Here is an 18258-nt window from a genome sequence, read left to right on the forward strand (position 1 = left end):
AAAGGCTGGCAGATAGCAGCTCAGGCAAGTTACTTTAACCTTGTATATCCTATGAAAACTAGTGGCCTGGTGCACAAATTCATGCATATTAAAAGGAAGTTAATTAGAATAAATATTTTAATATTGCTATTCACCCTTTCTCTATAATAGAAGTGTCAACCAAATTAACAATCGACAATGACAGATGGAAACACACACGTGCGATAGGTGCCAGTGAGAGCTTTATATGTATCACACATGTGCAAGTCACACTTAGCCTTTTATAGTTATAGAATAAACTTGCTTAATTAGAACTGCTTTCTGATTTAGCTAAACTTTTGCCAGCCCAGTGAAGCACTCCAACTTCTCTTTCAGGTAATTGTCAGCAACACAGCAGTGAATATCAACATGAAGCAGATAATTTTTGTAGATCACGCAGGGAGAACAAAGGGTAAAATATTTATCTGCAACAGTCAGCGTTTGACTATATTCTGTGCAGTGAGAAAACCTGAAGTCATTTTCAAGGTCCACCATTTCTTTCTATTTTTCAGTTCGGTCACGTTTCTAAGCTTTCTAAATCTCCATTTTCTGGCTAAAGAAAAGAAAATAGGATTCTACCAAGTCTCCTATCTACCTACTCCAGGACTTCTGTGAGGATCAAATAAGATGAGGCATGGGAAAAGGCTTCACAGACATTTGGTTAAAGTGTAAAATGTTTGTACCTGGCTATAGAGCAAGTCTGTGTTCTTGGGCTGAAGAAACTGCAAGGAGGCTAGTCACTAGGGAGAGGAAGCTGGGCGTTGCTACATGATATCATTACCCAGTGCCCACAGCGACCGTTTCCGGGCTGGGCCGGGCTGTGGGCCACATTTTGTGTCATGGGGTCTCAGCAGCATTGGCTGCGTTTTGGTGGGCTGTCACTCTGGGGTGGTGGTGGGGCCTGTGTCCCACTTGGGGGGAGCTGAGTGCTGCTTTGTCGATGCCAGGTGTGCGCTGCCATTTCTCTGTAAATGGCCAGTGTGTGTCACAGCAGCTCCTGCATTGAGCGTCTACCCCCTGGTGGTCAGTGCACATCATAGCAACCGATCGGCTGGTTGGAGGGACAGTTACTAGTAGCATATTAACCTTTTATATATATAGATGATAAAGCATGGGGATAACAACATATATAAATGAAAACAAAAAAAAGGATAAAAATTATATTTTATGATCTCTAGGCAGCCAATATTTGGATTATCTTATTTGAATTGTGTTACAGAGTCCTTTTATTTCAGTAGTGAACTCTGTGTGTGTGTGTCTGTGTGTGTATGTGTTTGTGTGTGTATATGTTTTTGCAGGGTCTAGTTTTATTTTATTCAAATGATGTGCCTATCCCCATGTCACATAGTCAATACCACTAATAATAAGCTCTTGGTTTCTTTGCACTATGTACATATTATATTTTGCAACCTTTCATCATGTGCTGCATTCTGCTTCTGGGCCCATTCCTCATTACTGGCTCCTGATAATTCTCACCCATCCATGGTCTTGCACTCTCCTCTGGGGCCTAATGAGAATTATTAATCTTCTCCCATGCCCTTGACTCTTTTCCTGAGCATGCTTCCAATCAGTGTGTCTGCTGACTGTTCTGTGTTCCTTTGGTAATGAGAATGGGTCTTCTGCATAGTTTATTAGAAGCCAAAAAGACAGGATTCTATTTCCTGAGTTGTCTAGGAGCCCATATTCTGGTTGTAGTAAATCTTAGACACACAGCATAAAATCAGGAGTGTTTCAAAGGAAGGATAGTGTTATAATTTGTTCTAATTTATTCTGAGGGATCAGGAAAGAGGCTATATAAAAATAGGTACAGTATCTCAATATTTGAACAGTGTTGAATTAGGCATTGAAACTGTCAAGCTAGGAAAGACTAAAGGGAAGACAGGTTAGAAAGAGCAAAGAGCAGGAACATTGGCTCTGTTACTTACTGCCTGAGTGAACTTAATCAAGTTTTTTAAGCTCTCTAACCCTATTTATTCCTTTGTAAGATAGGGATAAAAACACATACATCTTAGGTAGTTTACCTCTTAGCCTTATTATAAGAGAATTACTTAAGATAATGAATGTAAGTTATGAAAAAAACATGTATCACACACATTGGACACCAAGTCATGTTAGATCTCTTTTCTACTTCAATAGGGGGGTCCAGGAAGCATGAAAGTCAGCAAGTGCAAGTGTTACAGAATACAATAAGTAGGAAATAGGTGGATGCAGCTATCTACACTAATAAAAGAGAAACATGCAAATTGACCATCACTTTGCTATGCCTACCAGCCAATCAGGAGGGAATATGAAAATTAGAAGGAAGGGAGGGGGGTACGGGGGAAGGGATCTTACAGGAGCAGAGTGCCGCAGTGAAGATGAAGACTGCAGACTTTGGAGTCGGCAGCAAAGATGAAGATGGCAGACTCTCGCCTGAGTCTGCAGCAAAGATGGCAGACTCTGGCCAGAGTGAAGGCCTGGGTCCTGGGTGCCAGAGGAAAACCAGTGCTGGAAGCCAAGGGAAGAAAGGCCTATTGCAAGAATCTCTTCGTGCAACGGGCCTCTAGTCTAGAATAAAGGTAAAAGAACCTAAAGAAGAGTTGCATATTAGACTGCAATATTGGGTTGTTGGTTAGCTCCATCTGGAAATGAAGGAAGTCCATTTATTATCATTGAATAGTAAAAGCAGTCCAGGACAATAAGCAAATTTTCCGTGATGCTAAGGTACCCAAGCACTTCACTTGAGATTTTTTAAATTAGGCTCAAGTCTTGATTGATCCCCGAGTCTAAAGTAGTAACTCAAAGTATGGTTTGAAAATCAAGAATCATCTGGGAGTTTATGTAAAAACTAGAGGCCCAGTGCACGAAATTCAAGCATAGGTAGGGTCCCTAGGCCTGACCGGCAATCAGGGCTGATCTGTGGGGCAACCAGCGGGGCAATCGTGGGGCCCTGGCTGGCACCCACCTTGGCCGGCCTGGGGCCTGGGGGCCAGGGGCAGCTCCTGCTTTGAGCATCTGCTCCCTGGTGGTCAGTGCACGTTATAACGACTGGTCGTTCTGCCAGTGGTTCCACTGTTCGGTTGATTTGTATATTAGGCTTTTATTATATAGGATACAGATTCATGGGCCCAACTATAACAGCCATCATGCCCTTGTTTACTTTCTGTGCCTGGTGAAATAGATTTACAGATAATACTGTAGGGTTTTAATTAAATTAGCTCTCCCAAAATAAGTTTCTGCAAAGAAACTCTTATTGAAAATGAAATAACAATGCAAGCATAAGTAAACAGAAGGAAAATGACAGAGGTGGCACTTTTAATAGTACAAGAGCTCTTTGAAGCCAAGTGATGGGTGAATTAAATGCTAATCTGATTAGAAATAACATAGTCAGTTACATTGTTCAATCACAATGTTCTCACCAAGTACAGGACAAAAAAACTTGTCTAATTAGTATATGAAAATAAAAAAAATATTTTAAAACATTTCATATTTATACCATTATTCTTTACATTTTCTATTCTTGTTTGCTCTATTTATTATAGTATGATAACAAGTAGTAAATGTATATTATTTATAAATAAACATATATGAGTTGTGTGAGTAGAGTTTATTAGAGCTGAGTATAAGGAAGGACTAATAGTAGGAAGCCAGGCATGTTATTACCTACCATGTCATCAAAATATTCACATGAAAAATTGACTATAGTATCATGTGTTCAAATAATTTCTCTCAAGTGCCCAAAATGTGCATATTCAGAAATATCCCAATATTTTGATTATATGATAGACCATTAGCTTGTACATCTTATACTACAATACTAAAGTGGATAAAGAAATATCCTCCTAGTTACTAAGCTAAAAATCAAACTATATTGTCATTTCCTTTTGAGAAAATTTGCACAAATTATTTTCATAGTAACCAAGTACACACAGCATGCTAAATAACTTCTAAATGAATTGTACATTTATAGCACTTCATTGAATAATAAAAATAATTTTGCTGTTTGAAACAGAGAATTAAATTGTGACAATTATAATATAACTTTTAGTAACAGTATCTATTTAACATATTTCCAAAAAGTGTGGAATGTTAACATGAAAAATCTAATAAACTACTATTAGAATTTTTCTAATGAATAAACATTATGTACTTTTAACAAATGTCCTCATTAAGTAGAATTTCTAATGGGAATATGGCCTAAATTAAAATCAAGGAAAAATGTTTAATATGCTCCCAAATCCTCTATGGGAAATATGGAAGTCTCCTGCAACCATACTTTTACAAAAACTCAGTGTTTCTTGGTCTATTTGAACCAAATTTGTTGCTTTCTTATTGATTACTCTCTACTGTTGATTTTTCTCTTGAGTAAAGTGGCAAAACCCATAGAGATTATAAAGATGTAAAAGAGACAGATCCAGGAGAGGTAATGACTATAAAATGAAATGTTTATTATCCTCTAAACTTGATATAACCTCTTTACAAACAACTTCTGCATAATGCCCACCATGGAATATATAGATGGAATATGTAGATGTAAAAACTGGGATTTTTACCTTTCACAGAATAAATTACCGTGGTTGAAAGCTTATTAAAATGGATATAGAAAAATATGCAATTATATCAACTTTGTTTGGCTTTACTCAGAGATAAATCAGCAAGCAACCACTAGAGTGTAACAGGATGATGAGGGATTAGGGAACTATATTATTTGAGGAATGGTTAATGGAGGAAATGGGGCTGTTTACCTTAGAGAACAAGGAATTATGGGGACTTTGCAGTTCTCTTCAAAAATTGTCATATAGGAGAGGGAAGATTTGTTTTTCTTATCAGCAAGAACTAATTGATATAAATTATGAAAAAACAGGATTTAAAACAGTGAAAACGGAGGGGAAGGGGGAGATGGGGCAGGGAAGGGGGAGGGGAAAGGGGAAAATGGGAGATACCTGTAATACTATCAACAATAAAAATATATTTAAAAATGAAAAAAAATAATAAAATTTAAAAAATCAATATAGGCAAAAGCTTTCTCACTAGCACATAGCTGTTGTGTTTTGTTGTTGTTTGTTTTCACAACAATGCAAGAGGCTACTGAATGAGTAAAGTAATACTGTCCCCAAAAGCTTAGTATTTCAACAGAAAAAAAGAATAATCATCTACCTTATAAATTCCTATCTAGATTTGGTAACTTCTAAAGTCTTAGTGTCTATTCTTTTCCACATACACATATCCATGCAATTTTAATAGGAGGGTGGGGGAATATCTCCACAGGAGCAGTTCTAATGTACATTCCTTTACCAGATTTTAGCCAAGTAATATATTTAATTCTGTGTAAGCCAATTGGATAGAATATCTTTATTTTAATTAACCTAATCGGGTGCAAAGAACAGAGGCTCATTTGAGTCACCTCAAGAAATGGAAATTTGTCAGAAAGACAGAAATCCTTTCCATCTAGGAATCCCTCATAGAAACCTAGAAGTTGCTCCTTCATCTCAAGGAGCTGAAATGCTCAGAAACTGTTAGGTGAAAATTGTTCGTATAGTTCAGGTACCTGGTTGACATATCAGTCCCAGACCTTTCTAATCTTTCGTCTGTGTTCTCACTATGAGGCCTTGGCTAATCTCCCACTCAGGTTCTCTCTATGCTCTTTGGCTAAAACCACCTCTCCTTTATATTATTTGTCTCAAATTCAAAATCATCCAGACTTCGGATCTGACTGACAAAATTAGTCATCAGTACTAGCCTGAGCTTTTCCACGAGACCACTTTATAGAAAATGGGCCAACCTGTGGTTTAGATAAACTGCCTTTGGATCAAAAGCCAATCTAGATCAAACAGCCGTGGCTATGTGTGTCTTTTAGTTCTAGCACACCTACTGATTGAGATGCATCTTTGTTTCTTGTTTTTGCTTAATCTCTTCATCTTTTCACCCAGCTTCCAAACACCCCTCCCCTCACACAGCTGTCAGCCTGTTCTCTAGATGAGTCTGTTTCTATTTTGGTTATTAGTTTACTTTGTTCATTAGATTCCACATATAAGTGATATCATATGGTACTTGTCTTTCTCTGACTCTCTTATTCCATGTAGCATAATACTCTCCAGGTCCATCCATGTAGTTGCAGAGTAAGATTTCCTTACTTTCACAGCTGAGTAGTATTCTATTGTATATATGTACCACTAATTTTTTCATCCACTCATCTACTAATGGGCACTTGGGCTGCTTCCAAATCTTGTTATTGTGCATAATGCTGCAATGAACATAGGGCTGCATATATTCTTTTCAACTAGTGCTTCAGGTTTCTTCTGATATATTCCCAGAAGTGGAATCACTGGGTCATAAGCTACTTCCATGTTTTATTTTTTGAGGAAACTCCATACTGCTTTTCACAGTGGCTGCATCAATCTGCATTCCCACCAACAGTGCTGGATAATTTCCTTTTCTCCACATTGTTTAGACACTTGGTGCTTATTGGTTTATTGATAATAGCCATTCTGACAGGTGTGAGGTGATATCTTCTTGTGGCTTTAATTTGCACCTCTCTGATGATTAGTGACATTTAGCAATTTTGCGTATGTCTATTGGCCATCCATATGTCTTCTTTGGAGAAGTGTCTAGTCAGGTCCTTTGTCCACTTTAAATTGGATTGTTATCTTGGTGTTAAGTTTTATATGTTCTTTATAAATTTTGGATATTAAGCCTTTGTCAGATGTGTCACTGGTGAATATGTTCTCCCTCAGTGGGTTGTCTTCATTTTGTTGATGGTTTCCTTTGCTTTCAAAAAGAGAAGCATCTTTTAAAGAGTCCTGCAAATGGCAAGTGTGCTGGGATTAGGATTTCCAAGTGCAATCTGTATTCAGTATTAAAAGCATTTGCTTTTATGTTTCATCTTTCTGTCAGCTATTATGCTTAAATTAGAATAAGAGGTAAAGAGAGCTAATTTGTGATTATTTCCTATTGACATTTAGCAAATTATTTTGCAGGTATCATGCAACATACTATATAGGCTTAGGATGAATATATGTCTATTTAAATTATTAATTATACAGGCTTGGTTAATTTAAATAAACATTATGAGTGCCTACTTTGTTCAAGGCACTGTGATAAATATTCTAATTAAATTTTAGAAATTCTTACTACAGTTTTATATTCAAATACAGATTTAATTTATGTAAACTGAATATTAACTATTGGGACATTAATACCTTTTTGTTGTTATTCTGTTTTCTGTAAATTCCAGGAAGAATTTAAGATAGCTTACAAAAGTCTCATAAGATATAATAAGATAGCATACATTCAAAGTGAGACTATGAACGAAAATATGGATTCGTACAAAGGAAAACAGGACTGAAAAGAAAATGAGAGGAAGGTGCAAAATGTAGAACCATTATATGCTTCTAAATGTTCTAGAAAAATCTTGCCAATTGAACTACTGTCAATGCATGTGATTTAAACAAAAACAATTGCCAGTATAGAATAAAACTATTCTCAGAATTTATAGCAGAGTTCTCAAAACAAGATTACACAATAATGTTCTCAACAACATCTTTACAATAGTTGTAATGAGTTTCACATCCCTCTTTTGTTCACTCTAGGCAGTCAGTGTATTCATTTAACAAATATTTGTTTCTCATGTACTGTGTTTATGATACTGTTCTAGATTGTGCTAGCTAAATAAGATAGACATGATACTTGTTCATAAGAACTTAGATTCTGGTGGAATAAGACAATAAACAAACAAATGAGTAAATAAGCTCACATCACTTTATAGTAAATTCTATGAAGAAAAATCTATAAAACAATGTATTAGGTAATTGCTTGAGTTGAGGCATCTAGAGTTGATTGTAGGTTAGGTAGTCTGGCAATGCCTTATTGATACCGAATCTTTGGACTGGAACCTGGATTCTCTGTCTGCCGGAATCAAAGAATGAATCCACGGACAGAAAGTGGTATAGCAAAGGTGGTGATTTATTGAAGAACAAGTACAGACTCCCATGTAGGGAGGGGGAAAAGTCCCACAGAACTGACTCCCACATGGGGAGGGGCAAAGGGTCCCACTGGGTTCTGTTTCCCCACAGCTTATATAGGCTGCAGATCCTGGTGCCTTGATATCCCCTCTGATTGGTCACTATTCCCCTAGACTGGTTACTATAGTAACTCCTTGGCTCAAAGGTCGAACCTCACATGACTTGTGAGGTACCTCCCCCCCTCCGCCCCCTCCTTCCTTATTGTTTTCCTATTCCCTTTTGGCATTCTTCTCCTCCGACTGAATGAAGGGCTTCCTTCTCTTTATTTTGTGAATAAAGACCTTTCCTGCCTACTTCCAGTTCCCTTGTCTTATGGAAATATACCTGTTGCTGCCTCCTTGTCTTATGAAAATGTAACTGCACCTGGATTCCTTGTGTTATGGAAATGTATCTTCTCCCAGTCTGCAGCCCCAAGCTTTCATGGACCCCAATTCTAAAAAATCCCTAAGCTTGCCTATATCCCTCTAAAATTCCTGCTTCATTATGGAGGAAGTGATATTTGAGCTGAGAAAAAGTCTAACATGTAAATACTCTACTAGCACTCCCAGCAGAGAGAACACGGAATGCAAAGAACCAGGGATAAGCATGAAAGTGTAGGAATGGAAAGACCTTTGTGGTTAAAACATAATAATTGATAAGCTCAGAGAGACAATCTGTGGAAGGAGATTGGATTTTATTCTAAATGTAGAGAAAAACCATTGGATGGTTTATACAGGGAAGAAAATTTATCTAATTTACACATTTTTAGAAAGTTCATGCTGACTCCTAAGTGGAAACTGGGAGAGGAACTAGGCATGGCAGATACAGAAGCAGAGAGATTAGTTTAGGGATGTTAACATAAGATACATTCAAACCTGTAAAGAATTTTTGTGAATTTATTTGAGCCAAACTGGTGACAATTGATGGGAAGCAGAATCTCAACAAATTAAGATAATGCTCCGGAGAATGGCAATTTTTCACCTTGTTTTATACATTATAATCAAAAGAGGAGATGTGAATTACATGAACTCCATTGGTGATAGATTAGGGAGGTGGGATAAAGCAAAGTGGGGAAACATTTGGGATTGGATACAAAGTAAAATGATAGATACATACTTTTTTTTAGTTGGGTGGGTACAGGATAGTTAACAGTCAACAATTAACTCAATAACAATGAGAGGATTTGTGGTCTCTGCAGAGCCATGCCAGGGTTTTGAGGGGATCCAGAAAAAAAAAAAAAGACACATTACTTTGACATTCCAATGAGATGTTATCAGAGATGCAGAAAGACAATAGTCTCAGTTAAGGTAAAGATTGACCATTATCAGGGAAGATACTGGCCTAGGACTTGACTACCCATCATAACTGCTTTTATTTTTTAAAAATTATTATTATTATTTTTTATTGTCTAAAGTTTTACATATGTCTCCTTTTTCCCCAATTGACTCCCCCTCCCTCCCTTCCTCCTTCCCTCCTTGGTTAAATTTATTCCTAGGTATTATTTTTTGGTGCAATGGTAAATGGGATTATTTTTTCATTTCTCTTTCTGTGAGTTCATTATTGGTGTATAAAAAGGCAATAGATTTCTGGGTGTTAATTTTTTTTCCTACTACATTGCCAACTTCATTTATTAGGTCCAGTAGTTTTTTGATGGAGTCTTTGGGGTTTTCTATGTACAGTATCATGTCATCTGCAAATAAAGACAGTTTTATTTCTTCTTTCCAATTTGTATGCCTTTTATTTCTTCATCTTGTCTGATCGCTATGGCTAGCACTTCTAGTACTATATCGAACAGGAGTGGTGAAAGCAGGCATCCCTGTCTTGTTCCTGTTCTTAGGGGAAATGAGTTTAGTTTTTGCCCATTGAGTATGATGTTGGCTGTAAGTTTGTCATATAAGGCTTTTATTATGTTGAGGTATGATCCTTCTATTCCCACTTTGCTGAGAGTTTTTATCAAGAAAGGGGTTGGATTTTGTCAAATGCTTTTTCTGCATCAATTGATATGATTATGTGATTTTTGTCTCTTAGTTTGTTTATGTGATGTATCACATTTATTGATTTGTAGATATTGTACCATCCTTGCATCCCCAGAATAAATCCCACTTGGTGATGGTGTATGATCTTTCTAATGTAATGCTGAATCTGATTTGCTAGAATTTTGTTGAGGACTTTAGCATCTATGTTCATCAAGGATATTGGCCTGTAGTTCTCTTTTTTGGTGGTGTCTTTATCTGGTTTTGGGATTAGGGTAATGCTGGCTTCATAGAAAGAGCTTGGACATGTGCCTTCCTCTTGAATTTTTTGGAATAATCTGAGGAGGAGAGGTTTTAGTTCTTCTTTGAATGCTTGGTAGAACTCCCCTGTAAAGCCATCTGGACCAGGGCTTTTGTTTGCTGGAAGATTTTTGATTGCTGCTTCAATTTCTTTGGTAGTTATTGGCCTATTTAGGTTTTTTGATTCTTCCTGATTGAGTTTTGGGAGCTTCTATTTTTCTAAGAATATGTCCATTTCTTCTAGGTTGTCCATTTTGTTGGAATAGAGTTGTTCATAGTATTTTTTCATAATCGTTTGTATTTCTGTGGGATCAGTTGTTACTTCATGTCTTTCATTTCTGATTTTGTTTATTTGGGTCCTCTCTCTTTGCTTCTTGGTGAGCCTGGCTGGAGGTTCATCAATCTTATTTATCCTCTCAAAGAACCAGCTCTTGGTTTTGTTGATTTTTTGTATTGTTTTTTGGTCTCTATGTAGTTTATCTCTGCTCTGATCTTTATTATTTCCTTTCTTCTGCTTACGCTGGGCTTTTCTTGTTACTCTCTTTCTAACTCCTTGAGTTGTATGTTTAGATAATTTATTGCCATTTTTTCTTGGTTTTTGAGATAGGCCTGTAGAGCTATGAACTTCCCTCTCAAGACTGCTTTCACTGTGTCCCATAGTCTTTGGATTGTTGTGTTTTCATTGTCACTTGTTGCCATGATGCTTTTAATTTCTTCTTTGATCTCTTTAGTAACCCAGTCATTGTTTAATAGCATGCTAGTCATCCTCCAGGTATTTGATATTTTTATTGTAGTTGATTTCTAGTTTTATGCCATTGTGATCTGAGAAGATGCTTAATATGATTTCTGTCTTCTTGCCTTTAAAGTTTTAATTGCAGACCATCCTTTGTGGTTATGTTAGGTCTTTGTGTTTGATCAAACTCATTTGATCCAGTTATAAATGATAACATAAAATGATCATTAACAACTAAAAAAGAATAGGCTTTCTAGTTACACATCAGAGTATTATGAAAACATGATGTAAATAAATATTTTCTGTAACAAAATTCTAAAATGTTCTTATCTTGATGTTCCATGTATCACTAGCCCTGTTTATGGGTTGGGATTGGCTCAATTATTATTAATTTCTAAAAATATATGCCTTTATTGAAATAGTGTCACCTTGCTCTTAGCTAAAGCACTGGAGTCATAGTAATTAGACTTATTTTTCCACTTTTATTAGGCTAACTAAAGGAGCATTTAGCTATGGCTAGATAACAAAGGGGTAAGATATAATCATAAATAATTTCCTCTCTTAGCAAGATTAACAATGGTGGAGCTGCCGTCCATTTAGTCCTAAGAGGGGATTAACACAACAGAGACAGACATTATGTCTTCATCTAATGGTTAGCCTTAAAGTTTCTGGGGGAGTTCTTCCTATTTAAAATATTATTCACAAGTTTGTTCATAAATAATGTCTTTGCCCCTGTCTTTGCTCCTGGGAAGGAGGTTTGACCACAGAATGTTCAAAGTTATAGGCCTTTAAGCCAGGCCATTTCTCCTTGGAAGTCTCTGTGTGAATGTCAACTTGGGAGTAACAACCCCCTAAGTAAAGGCTATTTTTATATCTTTAAGTAATTGTCTCCCCAAAACCCAAAACTTATTGTTCACTGCACTTAACTCAATCCCTTGCACCACCTACTTTTTAAAAAATATATTTTTATTGATTTCAGAGATGAAGGGGGAGAGAGAGAGAGAGAGAGAGAGAGATGTCAATGATGTGAGAGAATCACTGAGTGGCTGCCTCCTGCATGCTCCACACTGGGGATTGAGCCCATGACCCTGAGCAAGAATCAAACCATGACCTCCTGGTTCATAAGTCGATGAGCCAGGCTAGCTGGGCTGCACCAGGTACTTTTGCATACAAACTCAAACCCAGTGATATAACAAATGCCATCCCAGCCAGTCTGCCATCCACATAATGAATCATGCCTGTCCTTCTAAGTTCTTAGTCACACTAGAGACTTAGATCAGTATTGGTCTTAAGAATTTTCCAACCGACTTTCACTTGGACTTTCTTCTCAGTTCCCATAGATACCAGGCCCAATTCAGCCTGCTCTGAGGATACAGTCTTAGCACAGGACTTACACACACACACACACAAACACACACACACAGTTATACTTACTTTTTTAATCTCAGGTTCTTATGTTAAATGACATGTTCCTTGAGAGCAGAGGCCATGTATATTTATTATAATATCCTGTAGATCATATATATGTGACAATATCTGATAACTAACAAGTGGAACACTTTGTCTGGACTAGGCATTTTTACTGAATGTTTTTACATACATACTGTCATTTAATCCTCACAATAATTCTGGAAGAATTGGGTATCTGTTAGTAGTACTCCTTGGAGAATGACTGATGGATTTATTAACTGAACTCAAAACTGACTAATATCAGCCCCCACCATCATTAATTGAGTGTCCATGGTCTGTGGAATACCCTATTGAGTATTTTATGCACACTGTTTTATTTTGAAACATGGGTTCAGGGTGCAGACTTCTTCTCCTAGGTCCTTGTCCAACTAAGATGAAGAATAAATTTGTGGACTAATAGATTTTTTGAAATAAAAATGTAGAAGTTTATTGGAAGCATATACAAAGTCCATCTGGGCAGGGGTGTCCCCAAAGGGGACCCCTGGGAAGGGGCCCCCAAATAAGAAAAACCTGTTCTCTCTCTCTCTAGTGGGAAAAATAAAAAAATCCCCCTCATGTCCCTTTGTCTCCTGTCTATATATGTTTCAGTTCTTTGTTAGAACCTGACCCTTTCTAATTGGACCTTTCATTAATTTAGGACCCTCATGCTTTCCTCAATGGTTATTTTGTTACATAGTATTAGTTTCAAAGGCCAAAGCGCCTCCCTCTTTCTCTCCCCTTACCTTGCAACATTGCTCTATTCTCTGTGAAAATATGTTTCCTTCTTCCCATTATCCTGTGACTTTTCTTTATCCTCTCTGAATGTATGTCTTCCTCCCGCCTTATCCTCTGGCATTTCTCTATCCTCTGTACAAGTAAGATAAGCATTTTGGCATCTCCAAGCCCCCATCTCTGCATTTCTCTCCCATGGACCCTCTTTATTTCTATGACTCCCTAAACCTGCCTATTTTGTCTCTAAAATTCCTTTCAATTTCATGTTCCTATCAAGTAAGGAATTCTTATCTTCATTTTGTATTTGAAGAAACTGAGGTACTGACAGCTTAAGAAAAGGATGCATGGTTATGCCAACAGCAAAGCCCAGTCTTTCTGACTTCAAAGCCCTTGCTCCTTTCCCCACACAATGCTGTTTTGTAAGGTTGGGGCACTTTCTCTTTTGAACATCATTAAATCCTTAAATGCCTACTCACTATGTCCAAATCTAGCATATTCCCTGTTAACATGTAAATGATAATTATTAGCTTGGACTCAGACTGAACTGTGCTTTTGTGTATGATAACCTACTAACTGGAATGTTCTTTCTTCTGTCCATTGCCTATCCAAGGCATTCAGCTTTGACCTAGCTCAAGATCTAAAACCTTTCCTGACTATTCCCAACTATAAGGATTTCTTTCCTTACAGACTGCTCTAATTGCCATTACTGTCTCTTACAATTAGATGCTTAATCACACACCTTACCACATCACTTAATTGTTTTAATATGAATATATCAGATCTACCCAGAGAAAGCTTACAAGTTCCTGGACAGTGAGTATTATATGCCTTATTTTTTTTGTATGCTTTCAGTTATGACAGTTAATGGGTCTTCTTTGGAAAACTTTTCATTAAATCCAAAGGTTTAGACAGAGTACAAATAGAGGAGTTTCAGGTACTGATGGAAATGGGCTTATTTGAAGATTGGGTTGAGACTGGACAGAAAAAACACACATTTAGAGGCTTGCCTGTTGAGTTTGCTATCTGTGACACAATCCTGGGTGATTTAAAAGTGTCATGCATTTGTTAGGGGAAATATAGGAAAACATAAGACCCTTTAAGTCTTTTAAACAAACAGAATTTAATACAGGGACCTAGTTATACAGGTGACATAGCACGAAGAAGCTAAAAAGAACCAAAAAGAAGCAGTGGAGCAACCAGAACTTAGCCACAGCCAGAGCCCAGAGGTTAATGTCAGGTAAAAGAAGCTGGAATTGGAACCAGTATTTCTGGTGGGAAATGAGCCAGAGCTGTGGAGAAGACATGATCACTGACAGAGATGCTGCCCAAGGCAGAGATTTGGGGAGGTGGGGGGGAGGAGGAGATGGCAAGGGGAGATAGAGCAGAGCACGCATGCACCCAGGCTTTTTCCTTCTGTCCTCCATTCAGTGCCTTCCAATGGGGGAACCAGGCCAGCAGCAACTATGCTGGGCCCAGGAAATGCACCTTGAAAGGGTCAGCACCTCCATGATGTGGAACAGAGCAGATTTCAACAAGAATGGATTTCAGAGCAAATGAGCCACAGAGCAGCCCACGTGGTGCGCCCTGAATGCCTATGTATTAAATTAAAGAGAGTACCTGGGCAACCAGACCTGCTCACATCAAAAGGGTATTAGCTGAGGAGGCCATCAGACAGTTCCTTTATACCATATCTCATGATACTCCCAGCTAATTTTTGTATTTTATAGGTGTTGAAAGGAACCATTGTCCTAGAACTAGTAATTGTGTTTATGGTACTGTAGAGAACACGATTCATGTGATTTAATGATAGGGAACAGGCCTCTGGCATCATTTCTTGGCATAACAGTGATGATTTTATTTTGCTCTAGTTATTTCTGCGAAATCCCTTTTCTGACTGGCATTAGGAAAATCTCCTTTGACATAAATGGATATCATGCTTTCATAGCAAACTCCGGCTTTTATACTTGCTGTGTGAAATAACAAAGCAGGTGGGACATGCACTAAGGTGTAAATGGGAACCATCCGGGCTGCCATCTAACCCAAAGCTTTCCTTTGTCCCAAAGGGAGCTGGAGGAGGTGATCCTTAGGGAGGAGGGAGGGTTTGCCTAAAGTCACTATAAAACTTTGTGAGGCCTTACAGGCTAGTGGCATAGGCACATTCCAAATCCTAGGCTCTGCCACTGAATTTGTGACAATGGATGTCAATTTTTGAATGTCAATTTCCTCATTTACATGAGAATAATAATGGTTTCTATGTCATAGGGGTTCTCAGGAAGCTTAATTGAAATAATGTATACCAGAGATCAGCAAACATTTTCTGTACCGGGCCAGATGGTAAATATTTTAGGCTTTGTGGGCCATATGGTTTCTGTTGCAGCCACTATCTCTCTGCCATTGTAGAGGGAAAGTAGCTATAGACAAGAAGTGAATGAGTATGGCTGTGTTCCAATAAAACTGTATCTACAAAAAGGGGCCGCCATTCTATGGACCATAGTTTCTGGTCCCCTGATCAATATAAGTTGATACACTTATTGACATAGAATAAGGATTTTAAAATTATACCTAGAATTATTATTGTTGTTGTTGTTAAAGCTATTATCGAGTCGATGAATTTTTAAAAACCATTCATATATTTAGTTTTTTAAAAAACTTGCAAGGTGATTTCCCTCATGTCTGGGCTGGCTCTCTCGGATGCTGTGGAACACTCTGAGGAGGCCGGATAAGCCTTCTCCTGGGAAAGAGATGCCCCATAATAGATTTGAGGGCTCCACAAATCCCCAAGAGCAGGTCTCAACACTTCAGCTCCTGCTCAAGATCAGAGGTGCTGAATGTGTAAAATGAAACTGTTTGCCCCCCTCATTCAAACAGAACCATACGGTTGGGACAGCCAGTACAGGAAAATGCCAACCCAGATCTGTCAGCGAGAAGCCAGAGCAGCAGTGCAGAAGTGTGTGGGCAGCATCGCTGCAGAGCTCTCGCTCTCCTGAGACCCAAATATAGGGCAGACGAAAAAGTGTGGGCGATGGCAAAATGTGTTAGGGCAATGTCTGAATTATCCTTTAGGACAAATCGAATTTTCTGTTTCATCTATTTCATGATACAGCATTTCTGATGTAATTATTACAGTAAAAAGTTAATAACATATACAAGGAAGTAATGAAACTCTGGCCCTAGCAAGAATAATTTAGGTTGTGGGGACCCTTGAAAAGCTCAAGTTACAGCAAGCAGCAAGCCTATTCTCAATGGGTACTCTGAATGTGTGACCCCTTCTTGGGTCCTGTGGTTTGACTTTTCCTCTGTATCACCAGGACAATTATAAGTATTGGTGAGACCCCAAAAACAACAGCCAGCACCATAATAATGTTCCGAAAAGGACACCAGCACAGAATCTGTGACACTCCATCTGCTGCCACATGTCAACCAAGGAACCGTTAGAGAAGAATTGAGGACATTATCTCTGCAATTGAGCACCCAAAGCTTTAGGAGCTACTTAATGGACATCAAGTCTTATAATAATGGTGTGTTTTTTGTGTTTTTTTTTTTAAAATAAAATGTTAATTTTTAATGCAGCTTAAAAATTCTCAGAGCAATGTGGAAAGGCTCTGCCTGCTACTACACAGTTATAGAAAAGAAAGCCTTGTTTATATTTGTCAGTGATGGCCATTGGCACCAATTCAACACCAACAAGAATCCTCAGTTTGGGGTGTGGTGAAGCAGGAAACGATGCAGTGCAAAACGGCTCAATTTTGATACAGCATGGCAGCGAGGCAGCCCCGAGGCCTGTCCCCTCTCTGGCTGGACAGGTCCGCTCTGCTCCTTGCCAGTCTGCTTTGCACTACGCTGGTCTGCTCCACGGTGCTTCGGTCTGCCCCAGCCAGACATCTTCAGATTTCAGCTCTGCCAGGGAAATAGTCTTTACTCGTTAGTGGAAAAGGAAGGTGTTCTCCCAGAACCACAAGTTTTAGATAGACAGAAGCCCTCGATTGTGGTCCCTGATTGGTCTGTCCTCATGCCAATGAGGAATTCAAGTCCTCAAAGTTTGATTGGTCCAAAAGGCACTGCCCAGATTGGTCAGAATAGAGCTGCCCTGGTTGGTCAGAGCTGCACAGCTCCTACTGGATGAGGAAAGCCTCAGTCCTATTGTTCAAAATCTGATTCCAGGAATTCCTTTAGAAGGGCTGGCTCAGGGGGCAGAAACACAGTGCAGGCAGTAGTTCTGTGCAGGCCTCTCCATGAAGTGCAGTGTGTGTGAGAGGCCCCTGTGTAGAAATGGCTAGTAGGCTCTGTGTTTTAAAATTTGAGCCCACTTAACCACCAGGAGCCCTTCTTAACCCTTTGCACTCGCTTGCTTTTTTCTCGATTCCTTTATTCTACTCGGGATTTAATTTTTTTAAATACCCCAGATTTTACAAAGCACGGCAGTAGAATAAAAAACTAGAGTTTCTTTTCATACAAACTTATTTATTTGGATTTTTTTAATATTTCAAATTATTGATACATTCAATAACCATCACACTCGACATCCGAGTGCAAAAGGTTAATAGGTGTCTTCTTTCTCGGGATTCACATATTTAATAAAATGTAGGTCCTTTCTGCCCATTCAGAAATGTGCTGCCAAGAAAGGGAGCTTTTATGTTGTAGTGTTTACGTCATATTTAATTTTGACATGCTGAATAAAATTTATAAAAATACATTTACAATCTTGGTCACATATTGCTGTAATCTGTTTTAGTACTTTTATGTTCTGAAATGGGTTTCTAGAAAGAAAGCTCAATTTATAGCCTGGAACCTGTAGTGGAATGGTCGGCAAACTTTGTAAAGAGCCAAATAGTAAATCTTTTAGGTTTAGGTGTTGCAAGCCATCTAGCACAACTACTCAACTCTACCATTGAGGAAGAGAGCAGCCATAAATCTATCTATCTATGTAATAGAGGAATATGCAAATTAGCTGGGACGCCATAACGTCATGACCAAACAGCAGGGACCTGAGGCTGCATGGCACCTGGCCGTGGTGAGGGACCTCAGACCGTGCCCCCTGTGCCACAGGGCTTGACAGGGGACCTCAGGCCGTGTC

The sequence above is a fragment of the Eptesicus fuscus genome, chromosome 16, assembly GCF_027574615.1.
Source record: "Eptesicus fuscus isolate TK198812 chromosome 16, DD_ASM_mEF_20220401, whole genome shotgun sequence".
NCBI classification, from domain to species: Eukaryota; Metazoa; Chordata; class Mammalia; order Chiroptera; family Vespertilionidae; genus Eptesicus; species Eptesicus fuscus.